We start from the raw sequence: 18,604 nt of genomic DNA, 5'->3' as shown, positions 1-18,604 counted from the left end.
GTATAATTGATTTAAACTAATTGACTATGTATTTGACTAGTCACTACTGAACTTTTCAATGACAGAGAAAACTGATCCAGCTGATTACAGTTATGGTAAAGCAAAGTCTAAAATAAACTTTTCTTATTAAAAACGATAAGCATTGCAGTAATTAGTGGAAAAGGCAATGGCAACCCACTCCAGTACTCTTGCCTGGAGAATCCCAGGGACAGTGGAGCCTGGTGGGCTGCCGTCTATGTGGTCACATGGAGTCAGACACGACTGAAGCGACTTAGCACAGCAGCAACAGCAGCAGCAGCAGTAATTAGAAAAATCAGTCCTCAAACTGCATCAACATTCCAAATATTTCAATCTATTGGATTTCTTTCTTTTGTGTGAAAACACAATATTATTGAATGGGATTTTAGGAAAGATGACATAATGATGTTTCCTTGGTAGAGATCCCACTAAGCCTAATTACAGAGGTAGTACTGTTAGCCAAGACCTTGCTAAAATACACTTATCCTGAACAACATAGAGTTTATTGCTTTTAGCTTCATTGTCATTTTCAATCAGCATGTTATTGTCTACCGCTCTGTGTTCATCAGTTCATTTTTCAAAACCACTTTAATCATACTAGACATATCTGCCTTTTTATAGAAGCCAGAAAGTTATTATGTATGCCTGAAAATCTGTTGGTGTAAACTACTATTGCTGAATTTGTCCAAATCTTTAATATAATATGATTTTATTATGTTAAATAAGTAACATTTATGGCAAAGCAAACAAACAATAATAGTAAAAACTATCTTTCCATCATTGATAAAACCATGCAAAGTGCATATAAACATAAGAATTGGTAAGCAAAACTTGTGGTCAACTTTTATCCCAAAAGAACATATTTTGGGAAATGAAAAAACAGTTAAAAAAAAGTAAAATATTTTCACTTTGAATTTCCACTTTAATAAGATAGAAGTAATCCAACCTAAGAAATTAGAGATTGGGTGCTATACAAAAAAACATTAATTACTCTATAGTATACTATCAAGATTTTGCATCATGTTCAAAAAGTATTAGATAATTGCTTCATTGGACCTTAAAATATACTCCATGCATTTTGCTCACATTCTCCAAATTAATTAACAATTATTTGAAAAACATGCATTGAGAAATCTGTCCTATTTATATTATTTTCACAAAAACAATTAAACCTGGCTTCTGAAAAAAAAAAAAAAAAAAAAAAAACGATAGATTTTTTTAGAACTTAGATGTCCTTAGTTTGATTTTAAAAAAGTGAAATGAAAGAGATATGTGTATTCAGGGAAGAAAATGGAAAGAAATGCCTTGAAAATGTTTTTGTACTTTCAAAGTACTCTGCTTAAATATATTACATGTATTTTATTAGTAATTGCAATTATTTACAAAATCAATGTAAGTGTTGAATTTTCAAATAAAACAAATGATTACTTACATAAAATTTCTAACAGTTTTCTATAACAAAATTTCTAAGTCTTTGAATAATCTGATCTTAAATTTCTACTCATTTGGGAGTGGATTGCTAGAAGGGATATTTTTGACTTGTAATTTTCCTGCTTCAATTTCACATGGCATTATCTTATGGAAATAAATTACAGTGTTTTTTTCAGGAAGTTATAATATCCATATCAAAGCCTGCTTCCTTAATTTTCTTTTCCTGATACAACTCAGACTTACTTTTGATAAAAAGTGATGATCAAATGTTGAGGCTATAATAGTGTCTTATTATCTCAATCATCAGGAAGAAAAAGCCCTTTCAAAAATGTAATGGCACAGTATTTCTTATGTCCTGGCTAGATGCATTTTTGAAGAAAATTGCCCAACTCTATTTTTATAACTTAAAACCTTGAGATGCAAGATTTCTTGCTAAACTCTATTGATCTGTAAAATATCCTTTATTGTAAGGTTCCAGCATCTCTAGAAGAATGCATAGTTAAGATTTAAGACTACTGATTTTTTCAATAAATCACAAGATTGCACCTTTTTAACCTAACAATGACAAGCAAATATAAACAGGAAAAATATAACCACTGTAAATAAATATAAATATTCATAAAAATATTCTAAGTAAATGTTATCCATCAGCTATTCTCAAACATACAGTGTACCTATGTCCTCTGAAAAAATAGCTGTTAATTGAATGTAGGATATTGTAAGCAGTCTTAGTATAAATGGTTTTAGAACTGCAACTCCATTAGTCACTTTCATTGGGTTCTTGCAACACACTTCCATGAGGTTTAGGGCCCTGTTGAAAACATGCAATAGAAGACAGCATGGTCTGCCTGGCCCTTTATTTGTATATCATAGTAAAGCCATTATAATAGCCATCTGTTGCACTTTATTTAGAACTGTTTTTTTTTTTTTTCCCTCCAGTCAAGCAGAGGACAATAAGTAGGTTTTAATCATAATTTTATAATTAAAAAAAGGAAAATAAATAGGTTGCGATCATAATTTTATTTTAAAAATGATCTGTGTGCTTAGTCACTCAGTTGTATCAGACTCTTTGTGACCCAATGGACTGTAGCCCTCCAGGCTCCTCTCTCCATCGGGATTCTCCAGGGAAGAATGCTGAAGTGGGTTGCCATGCCCTCCTCCAGGACAATAAGTAGGTTATAATTGTAATTTTATATTAAAAAAAAAAAGAAGTGTCAGAGGTTGCTGCTAGAACTGATGCCTTTCAATATAAAAATTATCCATTTTAAAGAACAAAAACTTGGAATAAATGACTTTTCTTGGCCACAGGAAAGCCTTAAATGAAATTGTTTTGTGTTGATATTTTCTACTATACATTTATCTGAAGCTTACAGATGGTAAAAGCAAATTTCAAATATTTGACCAGGTGGAATTTAATATAAAGAGCATGTACCTTATGAAATGTATGATAATTTGCTTGGTTTATGCATGGGAGAGCCTCCCATGACTCCATTTCCCAGTTTATGGTAAACTCACACTTCTGTCTTTCAAAGTGCAGCCACTGCTTTTCCTTATTTGTTTCTATTTGTATTTAATTTTTAAAGGGATTATAGTTTATGATTAGGGATAATAATCACATTACAGGCGAACTGGAACTTCTCAAGTCAACTTTATAAATTGCAGTCATAATTCTTAGTTATTAGGTACTTTCAGCAATGGTTTGAACTCACACATGGTTAATTATTTTCTTTTCATTTCTAAACCTGAAGATATAAGCCTAAATCAGTGCAGCTCTAAAATAGCCAGATTTTACTACCATCTCCAAGACCAAGTTTCCACCAAAGCAGTTTGGGTGTTTCCAGAACAATAATGAAAAAAAGAGTATTTAGTAATTAATTGCTAATGGGATATTAATTTAAAAATTTCTTGAGCCTAAGCATATTTGAATAACTTTCAAAAAATTACCACTTGAAATGTATATATGTGTGTGTATATATATATATATATATATATACACATTATATATGAATATAGGGTTGCAATGTCACCATTTTTTCAGAAGATCTGAAATTATTTCATATTTTGTTTTTTCACTTTTTAAACTTCTACTTTTGCAACAAGATGTTTCATTCATTTATTTGTATGAAAATTTAGTTTGCATATAAGTTCAAAGATATGTTTTAGTTTTTTTTTTTTTTTTTTTAATTTTATTTTATTTTTAAACTTTACATAACTGTATTAGATTTGCCAAATATCAAAATGAATCCGCCACAGGTATACATGTGTTCCCCATCCTGAACCCTCCTCCCTCCTCCCTCCCCATTCCATCCCTCTGGGTCGTCCCAGTGCACCAGCCCCAAGCATCCAGTATCGTGCATCGAACCTGGACTGGCAACTCATTTCATAGATGATATTTACATGTTTCAATGCCATTCTCCCAAATCTTCCCACCCTCTCCCTCTCCCACAGAGTCCATAAGACTGTTCTATACATCAGTGTCTCTTTTGCTGTCTCGTACACAGGGTTATTGTTACCATCTTTCTAAATTCCATATATATGCGTTAGTATACTGTATTGGTGTTTTTCTTTCTGGCTTACTTCACTCTGTATAATAGGCTCCAGTTTCATCCACCTCATTAGAACTGATTCAAATGTATTCTTTTTAATGGCTGAATAATACTCCATTGTGTATATGTACCACGGCTTTCTTATCCATTCATCTGCTGATGGACATCTAGGTTGCTTCCATGTCCTGGCTATTATAAACAGTGCTGCGATGAACATTGGGGTACTCGTGTCTCTTTCCCTTCTGGTTTTCTCAGTGTGTATGCCCAGCAGTGGGATTGCTGGATCATAAGGCATGTCTATTTCCAGTTTTTTAAGGAATCTCCACACTGTTCTCCATAGTGGCTGCACTAGTTTGCATTCCCACCAACAGTGTAAGAGGGTTCCCTTTTCTCCACACCCTCTCCAGCATTTATTACTTGTAGACTTTTGGATCGCAGCCATTCTGACTGGCGTGAAATGGTACCTCATAGTGGTTTTGATTTGCATTTCTCTGATAATGAGTGATGTTGAGCATCTTTTCATGTGTTTGTTAGCCATCTGTATGTCTTCTTTGGAGAAATGTCTATTTAGTTCTTTGGCCCATTTTTTGATTGGGTCATTTATTTTTCTGGAGTTGAGCTGTAGGAGTTGCTTGTATATTCTCGAGATTAGTTGTCAGTTGCTTCATTTGCTATTATCTTCTCCCATTCTGAAGGCTGTCTTTTCACCTTGCTAATAGTTTCCTTTGATGTGCAGAAGCTTTTAAGGTTAATTAGGTCCCATTTGTTTATTTTTGCTTTTATTTCCAATATTCTGGGAGGTGGGTCATAGAGGATCCTGCTGTGATGTATGTCAGAGAGTGTTTTGCCTATGTTCTCCTCTAGGAGTTTTATAGTTTCTGGTCTTACGTTTAGATCTTTAATCCATTTTGAGTTTATTTTTGTGTATGGTGTTAGAAAGTGTTCTAGTTTCATTCTTTTACAAGTGGTTGACCAGAGTTCCCAGCACCTCTTGTTAAAGAGATTGTCTTTAATCCATTGTATATTCTTGCCTCCTTTATCGAAGATAAGGTGTCCATATGTGTGTGGATTTATCTCTGGGCTTTCTATTTTGTTCCATTGATCTATATTTCTGTCTTTGTGCCAGTACCATACTGTCTTGATAACTGTGGCTTTGTAGTAGAGCCTGAAGTCAGGTAGGTTGATTCCTCCAGTTCCATTCTTCTTTCTCAAGATCGCTTTGGCTATTCGAGGTTTTTTGTTTTTCCATACAAATTGTGAAATTATTTGTTCTAGCTCTGTGAAGAATGCTGTTGGTAGCTTGATAGGGATTGCATTGAATCTATAGATTGCTTTGGGTAGTATACTCATTTTCACTACATTGATTCTTCCAATCCATGAACATGGTATATTTCTCCATCTTTTAGTGTCCTCTTTGATTTCTTTCACCAGTGTTTTATAGTTTTCTATATATAGGTCTTTAGATTCTTTAGGTAGATATATTTCAACATCCATTTATGATCAAAACTCTCCAGAAAGCAGGAATAGAAGGAACCTACCTCAACATAATCAAAGCTATATATGACAAACCCACAGCAAACATTATCCTCAATGGTGAAAAATTGAAAGCATTTCCTCTAAAGTCAGGAACAAGACAAGGGTGCCCACTTTCACCATTACTATTCAACATAGTTTTGGAAGTTTTGGCCACAGCAATCAGAGCAGAAAAAGAAATAAAAGGAATCCAAATTGGAAAAGAAGAAGTAAAGCTCTCACTGTTTGCAGATGACATGATCCTCTACATAGAAAACCCTAAAGACTCCACCAGAAAATTACTAGAACTAATCAATGACTATAGTAAAGTTGCAGGATATAAAATCAACACACAGAAATCCCTTGCATTCCTATACACTAATAATGAGAAAACAGAAAGAGAAATTAAGGAAACAATTCCATTCACCATTGCAACGGAAAGAATAAAATACTTAGGAATATATCTATGTTTTAGTTTTTAAAAGCAGGTTGCACCTGTGGCGGATTCATTTCGATGTATGGCAAAACCAATACAATAGTGTAAAGTTAAAAAATAAAATAAAATTTAAAAAAATAAAATAAAAGCAGGTTGCAGAAAACAGATATAAAGCATTCTATTTCTGTAAAACACACCTTACAAAACATCTTTTATTTTTCTAAATATGTGTTTATATGGCTATTATCATTCATGAAATGGCTTGTTAGCAGTAATTGGCCATAAAATTCAGATTACTTCTGGAACAGAAAATTGTTTAAAAAAAGTCGTAAAGAGGACAATCTGTTTGTCTCTGCTGATTAAAAATTATAAGAATGTATCCATATACAGTCAATGGAAAGCATTTTTAGAAAACAGGTAGTAAATAAATATCTCACCCTAATACTTTATTATTGAAAAGTCAATTTAAAAATCATAACTATATAATCAGAATCAATAGTTTTCTAAAATTTAATTCATTCATGTTACAAGTAAACATATAGAACTGCTAGAATAATCAGCTTTACAACTTTTCTTAACCATCTTTCAACCCAATTTGATTTAATGGGGCTCATTCACTAAAGTCAGTTTTATTTCAAGTTATACACAAGAATGTTTTTTATTAAATTCCAAGAAATTATTGTGCTAAAATTAGATAAATTGCATGTTACATTCATCCTGCAGTCTCAGTGCATGTCAAATGAGATCACATAATCCTTTGGGATAACTGAATTGGCTATAAAATCCTGACTCTGAAAGTTCACATCAGTTCAGAGTCAATTATCCATTCTTTCCCATGACGAGAACTCTTTTTGAATAATATATAGTTCATTGTTAATTGTGAAAAATTGCTTTCTGAAATATTTTTATTACTCATTGGCTTATTATTGAATAGGGTCTAAAATTTAAAATATAATATATTTGTCAATTGATGATAATATAGTTTCTTAAAAAAGAAAGTATGATATTTTATCAAAACAAAAATTATTTTATTCTGTTTAAATATTTGTAGGGACAGAAAGAAGAAATATATATTCTGTAATATAGATTTGCCTTTGTGTTCTATAGTCTAGTCATTTATGTACATGTTTTCTTTTTGAACTACTGTAAGCTTTAAATAAAATCTTCTAGGTATTGTTAGTATACTGACTATATTAAAAAAAAATATGATACAGTCATGATTGAAAACCTGATAAAGAAATCATATGATTATGCACAAGGAAGAAAACATGCTAAAGAATATTTTTTAGTTGAACAAGTCAACCTTCAAAATAATGTTTCCCTTTAATAATGAAAAAGCTAAACAAAAGCAGTGAAATTCCAGGGGAAAAATAAACAAACAAAAAAAACACATCTGAATTAGATGACTTTGGTAATCTTCTGCTGAGTCATCCTTCTCACTTTGTTACATTTGAATCACATGGAGAGGGGTTTGTTGATTAATACAGATGCAAAAATGAATGGTGAAAAATATAAAATTGAAAATTTATTTAAATTGCAGAACTTCCAAAGAATAAAAACTGTCACATAACGGTATGAGGTTCTCTATTATTAGTAACTGAACCTCTTGTTATTGGAAGTACACAGTCTGAAGCTCTTTGAAAAGGATGAGTAAAGTTGAGGAGAGATTTCTTACATCAAGCAGATGTTTGTCATAGTTGACCTCAAACAACCCTCTAACATGAAGGACATTGTGTCTGGGTACAGTTGGGGAATTTCTACCATCAAGAAGATGGTATATGGTTATATGGACAATTAATTTTGGGGGTACAGTTAATTTATGGCAATGGAACCAAGAACATATAATGGAGAAAGGACTGTCTCTTCAGTTAATGGTGTTGGGAAAACTGGACAGCCATCATGCAAAATAATAAAATTGGACCACTGTCTTACATTGCATGGAAATATCAACTCAAAATGGATTAAAGAATGTAGGACTTGAAGCTGTAAAATTCACAGAAGGAAAAATAAGGAAGTAAGCTCCTTGACATTTGAAAGCTGATCTTGAATCTTGGATAGAATAGGAGGTAGCCTAAGAAAAAAGCTTTGGGTGATATCAGTTTGAATATAGAGGGACAGTGAAAAGATCAGTTTGGATGAGATAGAAGATTTTTATAAGAGAAAATGGAAGATAGATTAATATTAATTTTTATTTAATTCTATTGTGAAAAATATTAAATGCTCAAGTTAAGGAGTGTTATCTGGAGTCATTGAAGATTTCAGAACAGTACTTTGGCATTCTCTACCTGAGGTAAAGCTATCTGGGAAACCAAATCATGTCTAGAAGGTGCTTTGGAAGGCTGTCAATGTGTCTTTAATTTGGGATTGGGACATCTAGCCTAAGTTATCTTGTCAAGACCTCTTCAATCCTTGGTTGGAGTCATGTAGAAACACACTGTACACGTGGTATTCCGTTTAAGGAATTACTACATATCACATGTGCTGAAAATCCACCTTAATTGTTTTTCCATTTGTACCCTCCTTCAAAGCACCTAGTAAATCACCTTTTACAATCCAAGAAAAACAATGTTCATATATCTCTTCAAGCGCTGCACCCTTACAAAGACAGACTGTAGGTGATACTCTCTCTTCCTTAGCTGAGGACACTAAAACACTGAGATTGAATGGAACATTTAGTGTTCTGATAACATGAAGGAAAAAAATTCTGAGCACCTGTATTTGAATGGAGCTGAACAAAACCAGCTCATATTGCAGTCACTCACCACAGGATGTCACACAACATGACCCTTATTCTAATTACTGAATGCTCAACACTTGTTCTTATGGTTGAATGTGTATAAAAACCACCAAGAGAGTTTCTTTAAACATTTATATTCTCATCCCACATTCAGGAGTTTTGATTCAGGAGGTTGGCCAGAGGCCTCAGATTACTGCAATCCATTTTGCCTATGCAATGGATTTGGGGGAGAAAAACAATATTTAGTATATCCTAAATAAAGTACTAATTACTTTAAATTTTCTATTATTTGTTCTGGAATCCACTATATCTGAGTCTGGATTATGTTCAATAATTCAGCAAATAAATGACCAGATTAAGAAAAGATTACTGTATGTATGTATGTGTGTGTGTGTGTGTGTATATATATATATATATATATATATATATGGCAAGGTTAAGGGAAAAAAACAAATCCTTTGAAATAATTCAAGTTGCATTTTGTAAAATATGTCTTATTTTAAATTTACAACATCCTACCTTCCTGGCATTTCCATGGTAAATTCTAGCTTAAAAATTTGACTTCAAGAAACTGACAGAAAAACCAAGAGCCCAAAGCCAAGTGCAGATTCATGAATGCTGAAATAATAGATGTAAGTACATTTAATCAAAAAATCTTTCAAAACCATTATTATAAAAGTCATTCTTACCTTTGCTCAGAGATTTGGAATATCATCTGCTGCAGGGCCCAACTGTAATGTGTGCATGGTGTCAGGGAAATATTTTTTTTTTTAATTCTCTATCCTTCACCATTATTTATTAGGCATCATCTCATGAAAAAATATGCATCCCCAGTTTAATATTAGCAAATCTATCTCAATCATCCAAGAACAGAGTAAAGCTTATTCAAAGGAAGTTGCATTCAGTTCAGTTCAGTTCAATTCAGTCGCTCAGTCGTGTCCTTTGCAACCGCATGAATTGCAGCACGCCAGGCCTCCCTGTCCATCACCATATCCTGGAGTTCACTCAAACTCACGTCCATTGAGTCAGTGATTCCATCCACCCATCTCATCCTCTGTTGTCCCCTTCTCCTCCTGCCCCCAAACCCTCACAGCATCAGAGTCTTTTCCAATGAGTCAACCCTTCGCATGAGGTAGCCAAAGTACTGGAGCTTCAGCTTTAGCTTCATTCCTTCCAAAGAAATCCCAGGGCTGATCTCCCTTAGAATGGACTGGTTGGATATCCTTACAGTCCAAGGGACTCTCAGGAGTCTTCTCCAACACCACAGTTCAAAAGCATCAATTCTTCATCGCTCAGCTATCTTCACAGTCCAACTCTCACATCCATACATGACCACTGGAAAAACCATAGCCTTGACTACACGAACCTTTGTTGGCAAAGTAATGTCTCTGCTTTTGAATATGCTATCTAGGTTGGTCATAACTTTCCTTCCAAGGAGTAAGAGTCTTTTAATTTCATGGCTGCAGTCACCATCCACAGTGATTTTGGAGCCCCCAAAAATAAAGTCTGATGCTGTTTCCACTGTTTCCCCATCTATTTCCCATGAAGTGATGGGACCAGATTCCATCATCTTCATTTTCTGAATGTTGAGCTTTAACCCAACTTTTTCATTCTCCTCATTCACCTTCATCAAGAGGCTTTTTAGTTCCTTTTCACTTTCTGCCATAAGGGTGGTGTCATCTGCATATCTGAGGTTATTGATATTTCTCCCAGCAACCTTGATTCCAGCTTGTGCTTCTTCCAGCCCAGCGTTTCTAATGATGTACTCTGCATATAATTTAAATAAGCAGGCATTATCTGTATTTAAAGATAACTTCACAGTAATGTATATCCAAAATAATTGTTTCAAAAATATTTTATTAATTGCATCTCTCCATGTTTATCTCTTGCTTTTGCATATAGTTTAATGAACTAGAAGAGAAAACTAATCACATAAAGGAGTTTGGGTATGCTTTTAAAAAATGATTCACTTACAAAAGTCTGATCTTTCCAGCAGATTTTTCACAAGTCTTAAGAGGCTCAGACAGGCCAAAATCACACCACTGTAGTAGGTCGGAAAGCTCAGAAAAGCAGGCATGAGAATGCGGACAAACAAAGCCTAGAAATGGGTAAAAACTACTAAAAGAAAGTATTGTTGTTGTTTAGTTGCGAAGTTGTGTCAGACTCTTGTGATCTGATGGACTGTAGCATGCCAGGATCCTCTGTCTGTGGGATCTCCTGGCAAGAATACTGGAGTGGGTTGCCATTTCCTTCTCCAAAACAAGTTTTACATATGTATATTTTCTTTATAGCTATGCTGCTGCTAAGTCACTTCAGTCGTGTCCGACTCTGTGCGACCCCATAGACGGCAGCCCATCAGGCTTCCCTGTCCCTGGGATTCTCCAGGCAAGAACACTGGAGTGGGATGCCATTTCCTTCTCCAATGCATGAAAGTGAAAAGTGAAAGTGAAGTTGCTTAGTCGTGTCCGACTCTAGCGACCCCATGGACTGCAGCCTACCAGGCTCCTCCATCCATGGGATTTTCTAGGCAAAAATACTGGAGTGGGGTGCCATTGCCTTCTCTGCTTTATAGCTATATCTACCTGTATATATCAAGTTAGACTTGCATATATCCATCAATCTATTTTTCTGTGCATATAGATAGACATCAATATGTGTCATTTATACACATATGAGTTTTATGTGATAAAAAGTCATATTTTTGGATTTGACAATAAACTTGAATTTATGCAAAAACAGCCCTTATTTTTGTAGAAATCTTTACAAATGCTTGATAAGTATTTGGGGAAAAAAAAGCTATTTTTAGATGGATCAGTTCAAATTGAATTTGGAACAATTATTCATGAATTAATTCAAGAAGAGTTACTTATTCTAAAGTCTAGAGATGCATTTTTGGTATATAATTCAAAAAGAGTATGTGAACTATTCCATAGTAATAAAACACTTTTTTTTTTAATTTAAATATTATTTTATTTTTAAACTTTACATAATTGTATTAGTTTTGCCAAATATCTTTTTAAATAAATTATAACCACAAATTATTAAAGAGAATTTCTTACCAGTTCTATAATTTTGTGCACTGATGATCATGTGCAAATGTACTTAATTATCAGCATGTGTGTTAAATTTACATATCATTGTATGTTTCCCAATTGTTAATTTGCCATGGGACTGTTCAAATTAGTTAAGCTCTCTAAAAAATAACCAAAAAGATGAACCTTATTATAGCTGATCTAAGGGAAATTTGTTTGAGCTAGTCACAAAGATTTTGGGAGCATCCAAGTGTAACTGCATGAATTCTAAATATTTTTTAGATATTGCTACTGTCCCTGGGGATATATTTAAGTGTGGTTAAATGTTTAAAATGCTGATGAATAATTTTCTTGATCGACCCTCTGCTTCTATGAACACATCCATTTTAATTATCTATTTCTTAAAAGAGATATCAAAGAAACATAGAGGCCCAAATTTCTAATATACTATATAATATATAGTTTTATTTGCCAATCATGGAATATTTGCTAGAGCACTACCAAGCCTATTTGAATTCATTAGTGTCTTTCAATGAATCAGATACTGATGAAATTCAGTTTAAACTATTCTTGCTTAACACTGTTAAATATTTATTTCTTGTCTATATTTATAGATTTATTCCTATAGATAGACTTTTCATTTGAAGATAGTTGGGTATCTTATATTTAGTGCCAGGTGGCACTAGAGGTAAAGAACCTGCCGGCCAATGCAGGAGATGTAAGAGGTGGGGGTTCAATCCCTGGATCAGGAAGATCCCCTGGAGGAGGGGATGGCAACCCACTCCAGTATTCTTGCCTGAAGAATCCCATAGGCAGAGCAGTCTGACTGATTCCATCCATAGGGTTGCAAATTGTCAGACACGACTGAAGCAGCTTAGCACACATATTCGCACTGAATAGTGCAGCAGTTCACAAGACCACTCTCACTTCTGACATAAAGTTCAAGTTCAGAGGTTCCCAGACTATCCTCAAGTTTGATAGCTTTCTAAAAAGTGTCACTGAATTCTGCAAAGCTCTTGTGGTGATGATGTATTACAGTGAAAGGATACTGATTAAGGGCAGGGTCCAGGAAAGTTCTAAGTATGAGCTTCTAGTTCATGGACACTCCCAGTGCATCCATGCAAACTGTCTTGCTTCTCCCCACAATGATATGTAGTTATAAGTATGGAGCACTGCCAACCAGGGAAGATCACCTGAGTTTTGAGTCCAAAGTTTTTATTGATAGTCACAAAAATGTGCTAGACAACCTGCATGACAAACTTTAGTTTCCAGTTCTTCCAGAACCAAGGTTGACACTACAAGGTCCAAGTAAGTAAGTGTTAGTCCCTCAGTCATGCTCGGCTCTTTGCAATCCCATGGAGTGCCGCCACAAGGTCCAAAGCCCCGCCTTAATCACATGAGTAGCATAGAGCATTCAGTTTGCCCCCAAACTCTATGGTAAACAAACACAATCACCAGATTAAACAGTCTGCTGTCTTAGAAGTCACATCCTAGGAGCTGAGGGGGGAAAGCTAGATCTCTCCTTGGCAAAATGAACACTTGACAGAATCTTAAACTTACAGAATCACATATTTCTATGGCTATATAACATGGAGAACAATATAAAAAATTACATTTTTATTAAAACCAAGAGCATCATTGTTTTTCCTTAGCAGTGCTAAATAAGAAAATTGGTAGATAATATCACCATTATCATTAACTCTCCTTCAGTTTATACATAAAGTAGATAATGATAAGGAAAATAAATGAACTAGTACACATTAAATTTTTATGTCTCATCACATGAAATTTGACCCTGATCCCCTGGCATATAGAGAAAATGACATAAAGAAGAGCCAAATGAGAAAATACAACTTTAATTTTAAAATTCTGCTGTAAGAATTAGGAGATTGGAAGTCTTATACTGGCTTTGTGACTAATTTGTTATATGATTTGGGCAAATAGCTTAACCTTTCTAGAACTCAATTTGCTCCTCTGTAATTAGTAAGTAGATTGAAATAGATTGATTTTAAATCCCTTCATTACCTTCAAAATTCCACATATTTATACTTCTCATAAAAGAGTAAGAGGTCTATATAAGATGTAACCTAACACAAAGATAAAGTCATTAAAAGCAGCCCTCTTTATGTAAAAAGGATGCACAGAAATACCAGTTATTTGAGTCATTTTAATATGCTCATCAAGATTGTTGAACTAGTTTTAACTAAAAATTCTCCCTGTTATGCCCTAGAGAAATACATTGAAACATGCATATTTGAGACAAATTCTAAGAAAATCCAATCAGATAATAAAGAAATATATTTAAACATTCAGAATTAAAATATAGCCCTTTACTTGTTATGTTTGAAGATTTTTGATTTTGCCTTATTTTTTAGCTTATTTTTATGATTTTCAACTTCTTTTACAGCTAAAGTCAAGAAACTAAACATAGTAGAAGCATACCCATTCTTTTCTTATTCAAATGAACTTTTCCCAATTTAAATATCTCCTAAAATATCAATCATAAGATTAACAACATTGAAAGGTAAATGAAATGAATAACAAATACTAGTTCTCCATTTTTTACGTGTTTTATGTTCTGTCTACAATAACTTTTTTTTCCTTGAAATGGCATATTTACACTGGTAGAATTTCTCAAGTAAAATATTTATTTCTGCTAAGAAAATGTTTTATTTGAGTATTTCCTAATAGCCATAATGTTAAGTTTTAGTAGCAAACATTTGTTCTTCTAAAAAAGTGTTTCCAAAACGGACTATTACTTTCAAGGGTTTTGGCAACTGTGTAGGATGGGCAATAGGCTTAGCCAACTGTTTTTCCATCTGCTACTCCAGCTTCCCTGCAATTTTTTCCCAATTAGCCAGGAACACTTTAGTGGCTTCCTGGAAAAAAGGCATATTTAAACATTTGTCCCACTAAAGTAAGTCAAATATTTATAACAATCCACGCGTAGTACAACCTTACAAAAAATATTACCCATTACTTGAATGATTTTGAAGTTAGTGAACTTTCCATAACAATTTCCTTTTCAAGTGAATATATAGCCTTAAAAATAATCTATTATAGCAATAATTAAAGAGATTCATTCTATGTATAGCTAATATTAAAATAGAAATATAGAATTTCAAAGTTAAAAACCTGGTGACTGAATTTTCTAATGAAAATCTAAAGTGATTTGTATTTACTAGCAAAATTAATTTATATATTCCCAAATATAAATATTTACCCAGATATTCAAAATTAAAAGATAGAACATAAAAGCAGCAAGTTATTTCTAAGATTGCTTCATTTTCAACCATTTATGAAATAGGGTAAAACAAAATTATAAATTATTCCTGAAAAATATTATTTTATGTCCATTTTTTTTTACATAGTTTTATTTGGATGTCTGATTTGACTAGATTTATGTGCTTTTTTTTTTTTTTTGCTTCCCTGGTGGCTCAGATGGTAAAGCCTCTGCCTGTAATTCAGAAGACCCGGGCTTGATCCCTGGCTTGTGAAGATCCCCTGGAGAATAAAACGGCAACCCACTCCAGTATTCCTGCCTGGAAAATCTCATGGACAGAGATTGGTGGGTTACAGTCCATGGGGTTGCAAAGAGTCAGACACAACTGAACACTCCACTAAGTACAAATTAATAGAAAATTATTTTAACAAATTTATTCAATTAATGAAGACAATAATTATATAAATAAGAGTTGAGACAAGGATGCTAAAGTACATTAATTTGTATGACCATCATAGAACGTGGATGGCAAGTGGTGAGTGGAATCAGATTTATTTTCCTGGTCTTTTAAAATATACCTAGTAAAACAATTTTGGCTATTGACCTTTTCTGAAGCATGTTGACAATTCTAGTCTCCTTCTAATCCTCTATCAGATTGCCCACTCTCACTGGCTTCATACTTGCTTATCACAAATCCATTCTGACCTTCTTTTTTATCTAATCTCTCCTCTCTGACTTAACTAAAATCAAAGCTCACTATAGAAACTCCAAACCTTAACTTGGTGTGATCTCTTAATTTTAAATTGGTTAAGTTACCTGAGTATTTAAAAAAGAGACATTTTTTTTTTCTTTTTTGTTCCTTTTATCTATCTATCTGTCTATCTATCCACTTATCATGCTGGTATATAATCACTATATAGAAGGATTGGTAGTATAAATGTTTTACATATATTTATTTTAGATGGCTTATATTAATATATTGACATGAAGGAAATGCCATATCCTTGCTCAAAACAATGAAATAAATATTCTTTCATTGGGATTTTAAAGATTCAATTAATTGCAATCCCATGGATTGTAGCTCACCATTCTCCTCTGTCCATGGAGTTTTCCAGGCAAGAGTTGGTAGCCATTCTGGAGCCATACTGGAGTTGGTGGCCATTCCCTTCTCCAGCGTATCTTCCCTAACCAAGGAACTGAACCCTAGTTTCCTGCATTTCAGGAAAATTATTTACCATCTGAGACTCTTACTCATTTGGATTCAGAATCTACTGAGAAATAAAAGAACAAAACACCAGTGAATGGACCACAAAACATCATCACAATTGCTAATAAATCTAGGTTAGACCAGAACATGATTAGCATAGACTAACTGAGTGACTGAACTGAACTGAACTGAACTCCTAGGGTAACTCCTGTCTACACCCTACATTCAGTTAAAACCTGGAATAGAAAACTGAGGACAAGTTCCAAGGCAAGAATACTAGAGTGGGTTGCCATTTCCTTCTCCAAGGGGTCTTCCTGACCCAAGAATTGAATCTGTGTCTTCTGCATTGGTCGGAGAAGGCGATGGCACCCCACTCCAGTACTCTTGCCTGGAAAATCCCGTGGACTGAGGAGCCTGGTAGGCTGCAGTCCACGGGGTCACTGAGAGTCGGACACGACTGAGCGACTTACCTTTCACTTTTCACTTTCATCCATTGGAGAAGGAAATGGCAACCCACTCCAGTTTTCTTGCCTGGAGAATCCCAGGGACAGGGGAGCCTGGTGGGCTGCCGTCTATGGGGTCACACAGAGTCGGACACGACTGAAGTGACTTAGCAGCAGCAGCAGCAGCAGTTTCTGCATTGGTAGGCAGGTTCTTTACCACTGAGCCACAAGGCAAGTCCTTTTAAAGATAAGCTCCATCCAACTTATAAAAGAAACAAACTATATTAATTTACTAATCAGAGGATTTGAGGAGGAGTAACAAGGTATAAAAGATGCCAGAATTTAAAGTAAATTCCTCTTTGTAAATGAGCTCTGGGAAAAACACATTCCTAGACTTTCTTCCTTTATTTCCCTAAACTGTACCTTTAAATCTAGAATCAGTCATGAATGTGGCTATCTGCCTCACAGTTGAAGAGGTCATTCATGAGTATAGCCCTGCTCTCATATTCATAAATAGCTCCTTTGAGCTTTGATCTGGAACTGCTAATAAAGAAATACTAGTGAATACTTATCCCCAAAGCTCTGAAATGGATCAGAAGAGTGCATAAATAAATTTGATAAATAAAATTGATTCAAGAACATCTTTTTCAAGCCATAATATTTTTAGTATCTTTTGTGTAAATAAAGTGTCCTAAGTTTGCAACCCAACACACTGGACATTTGCAAATCCCAGATATAGTAAGAATTCATGTTTACTTGTGTTTGGTCCTTGATACTGATGTCCCAGAACCCCTTTTCTAAATGACTGCAGATTTCATTGCTGCTATTTTAATGGTTATTAGCTTAGGAAAGATAAACCAAGTGATAAAATTGTCCAGGATACTGATGACATCTTGCTTATGTCCACTTCACTGGAGGAGGATAGATTAGTCAAAACATTGAAGTAGGCTGCACAAATTGGGAACTTTGCCTATGAATTTATTTCTGTAATCAAACACTCTTGAAGACATACTGGCCAAAACCCATTTGCTTTATCTAGTGCAAAATTTCCTCCCAAAAATGCCACTGAAGTAATTCCTGAGCAGATGTGCTGAGTTAGATCCCCTTCTACCAGGCTTCCCTGGTAGCTAAGTCAGTAAAGAATCTGCCTGCAGTGCAGGAGACCTGCATTCAATCCCTGGTTGGGAAGATCCCCTGGAGAATAAAATGGCGACCCACTCCAGTATTCTTGCCTAGAAAAATGAACAGAGGAGCCTGGTGGGCTACAGTCCATAGGGTCTCAATAGTCAGACACAACTTAGCAACTAAACCAAAACTACCATGTAGATGATTGATATTATCACAATGAAGAGATTATAAACTGCCATTTCTTATTCTCATTTTTCCTAATCAGTTTTAAAGCCTCTAATCTCTTTATTAGAGTCATTTACATCACATTAAAAGCAGAAAATAAACTGGAAAAGCTCATAACTTTATAAGCTGGACCATGCCAATAATATGTTCTTCAAACAAGCCCTTGATATCATTAAGGTATGGTCAGTTCAATTTCCTGAGGCCCCTAAAATTTTAGTAACTTCATTCTCTCTGTAAATGTATACAAGGTTTTTATTCCTTCTCCTGCCCCACCTCCTTCTTCTTCTCCTCCTCCTCCTTCCCCTGATCATCCTCCCCATTCCCTCCTCCTACTTCTCCTCATCCCCTCTTCCTCTCCCTCCCCCTACTTCTTCTCCTTTTTCTTTGTTCCTCTGTTCTATATCTTTGTTTTTCCAAATCTTGAGCATTAAACTGTTCTCTTTTTGTCTCTGCATAGGGATTAATGCATTTGTCTATCAAGTCCTCCAAGTAAATTTGTAGTTTTTCTAAAGTCAGGAACAAGACAAGGGTGCCCACTTTCACCATTACTATTCAACATAGTTTTGGAAGCTTTGGCCACAGCAATCAAACCAGAAAAAGAAATAAAAGGAATCCAAATTAGAAAAGAAGAAGTAAAACTCTCGCTATTTGCAGATGACATGATCC

At 34.4% G+C, this 18,604-nt stretch overlaps 1 long non-coding RNA gene across 5 annotated transcripts in view; it reads left to right on the top strand.

Moving 5' to 3' along the window:
* LOC123328971 overlaps window positions 1–18,604 on the top strand; it is a 340,123-nt gene that overhangs the window by 42,717 nt on the left and 278,802 nt on the right. Inside the window, exon 3 of one of the 5 annotated variants that reach the window (XR_006544012.1) lies at window positions 9,229–9,253. The exons of the other annotated variants lie outside the window; for them this stretch is intronic. This is a non-coding gene — a long non-coding RNA (uncharacterized LOC123328971). Of the gene's footprint in view, window positions 1–9,228; window positions 9,254–18,604 lie in introns of those variants that run through there. 5 annotated transcript variants of the gene reach the window in all.

This window comes from Bubalus bubalis, chromosome 13 (genome assembly GCF_019923935.1).
Source record: "Bubalus bubalis isolate 160015118507 breed Murrah chromosome 13, NDDB_SH_1, whole genome shotgun sequence".
Taxonomy (NCBI): Eukaryota; Metazoa; Chordata; class Mammalia; order Artiodactyla; family Bovidae; genus Bubalus; species Bubalus bubalis.
This window is presented reverse-complemented; position numbering and strand designations above follow the sequence as displayed.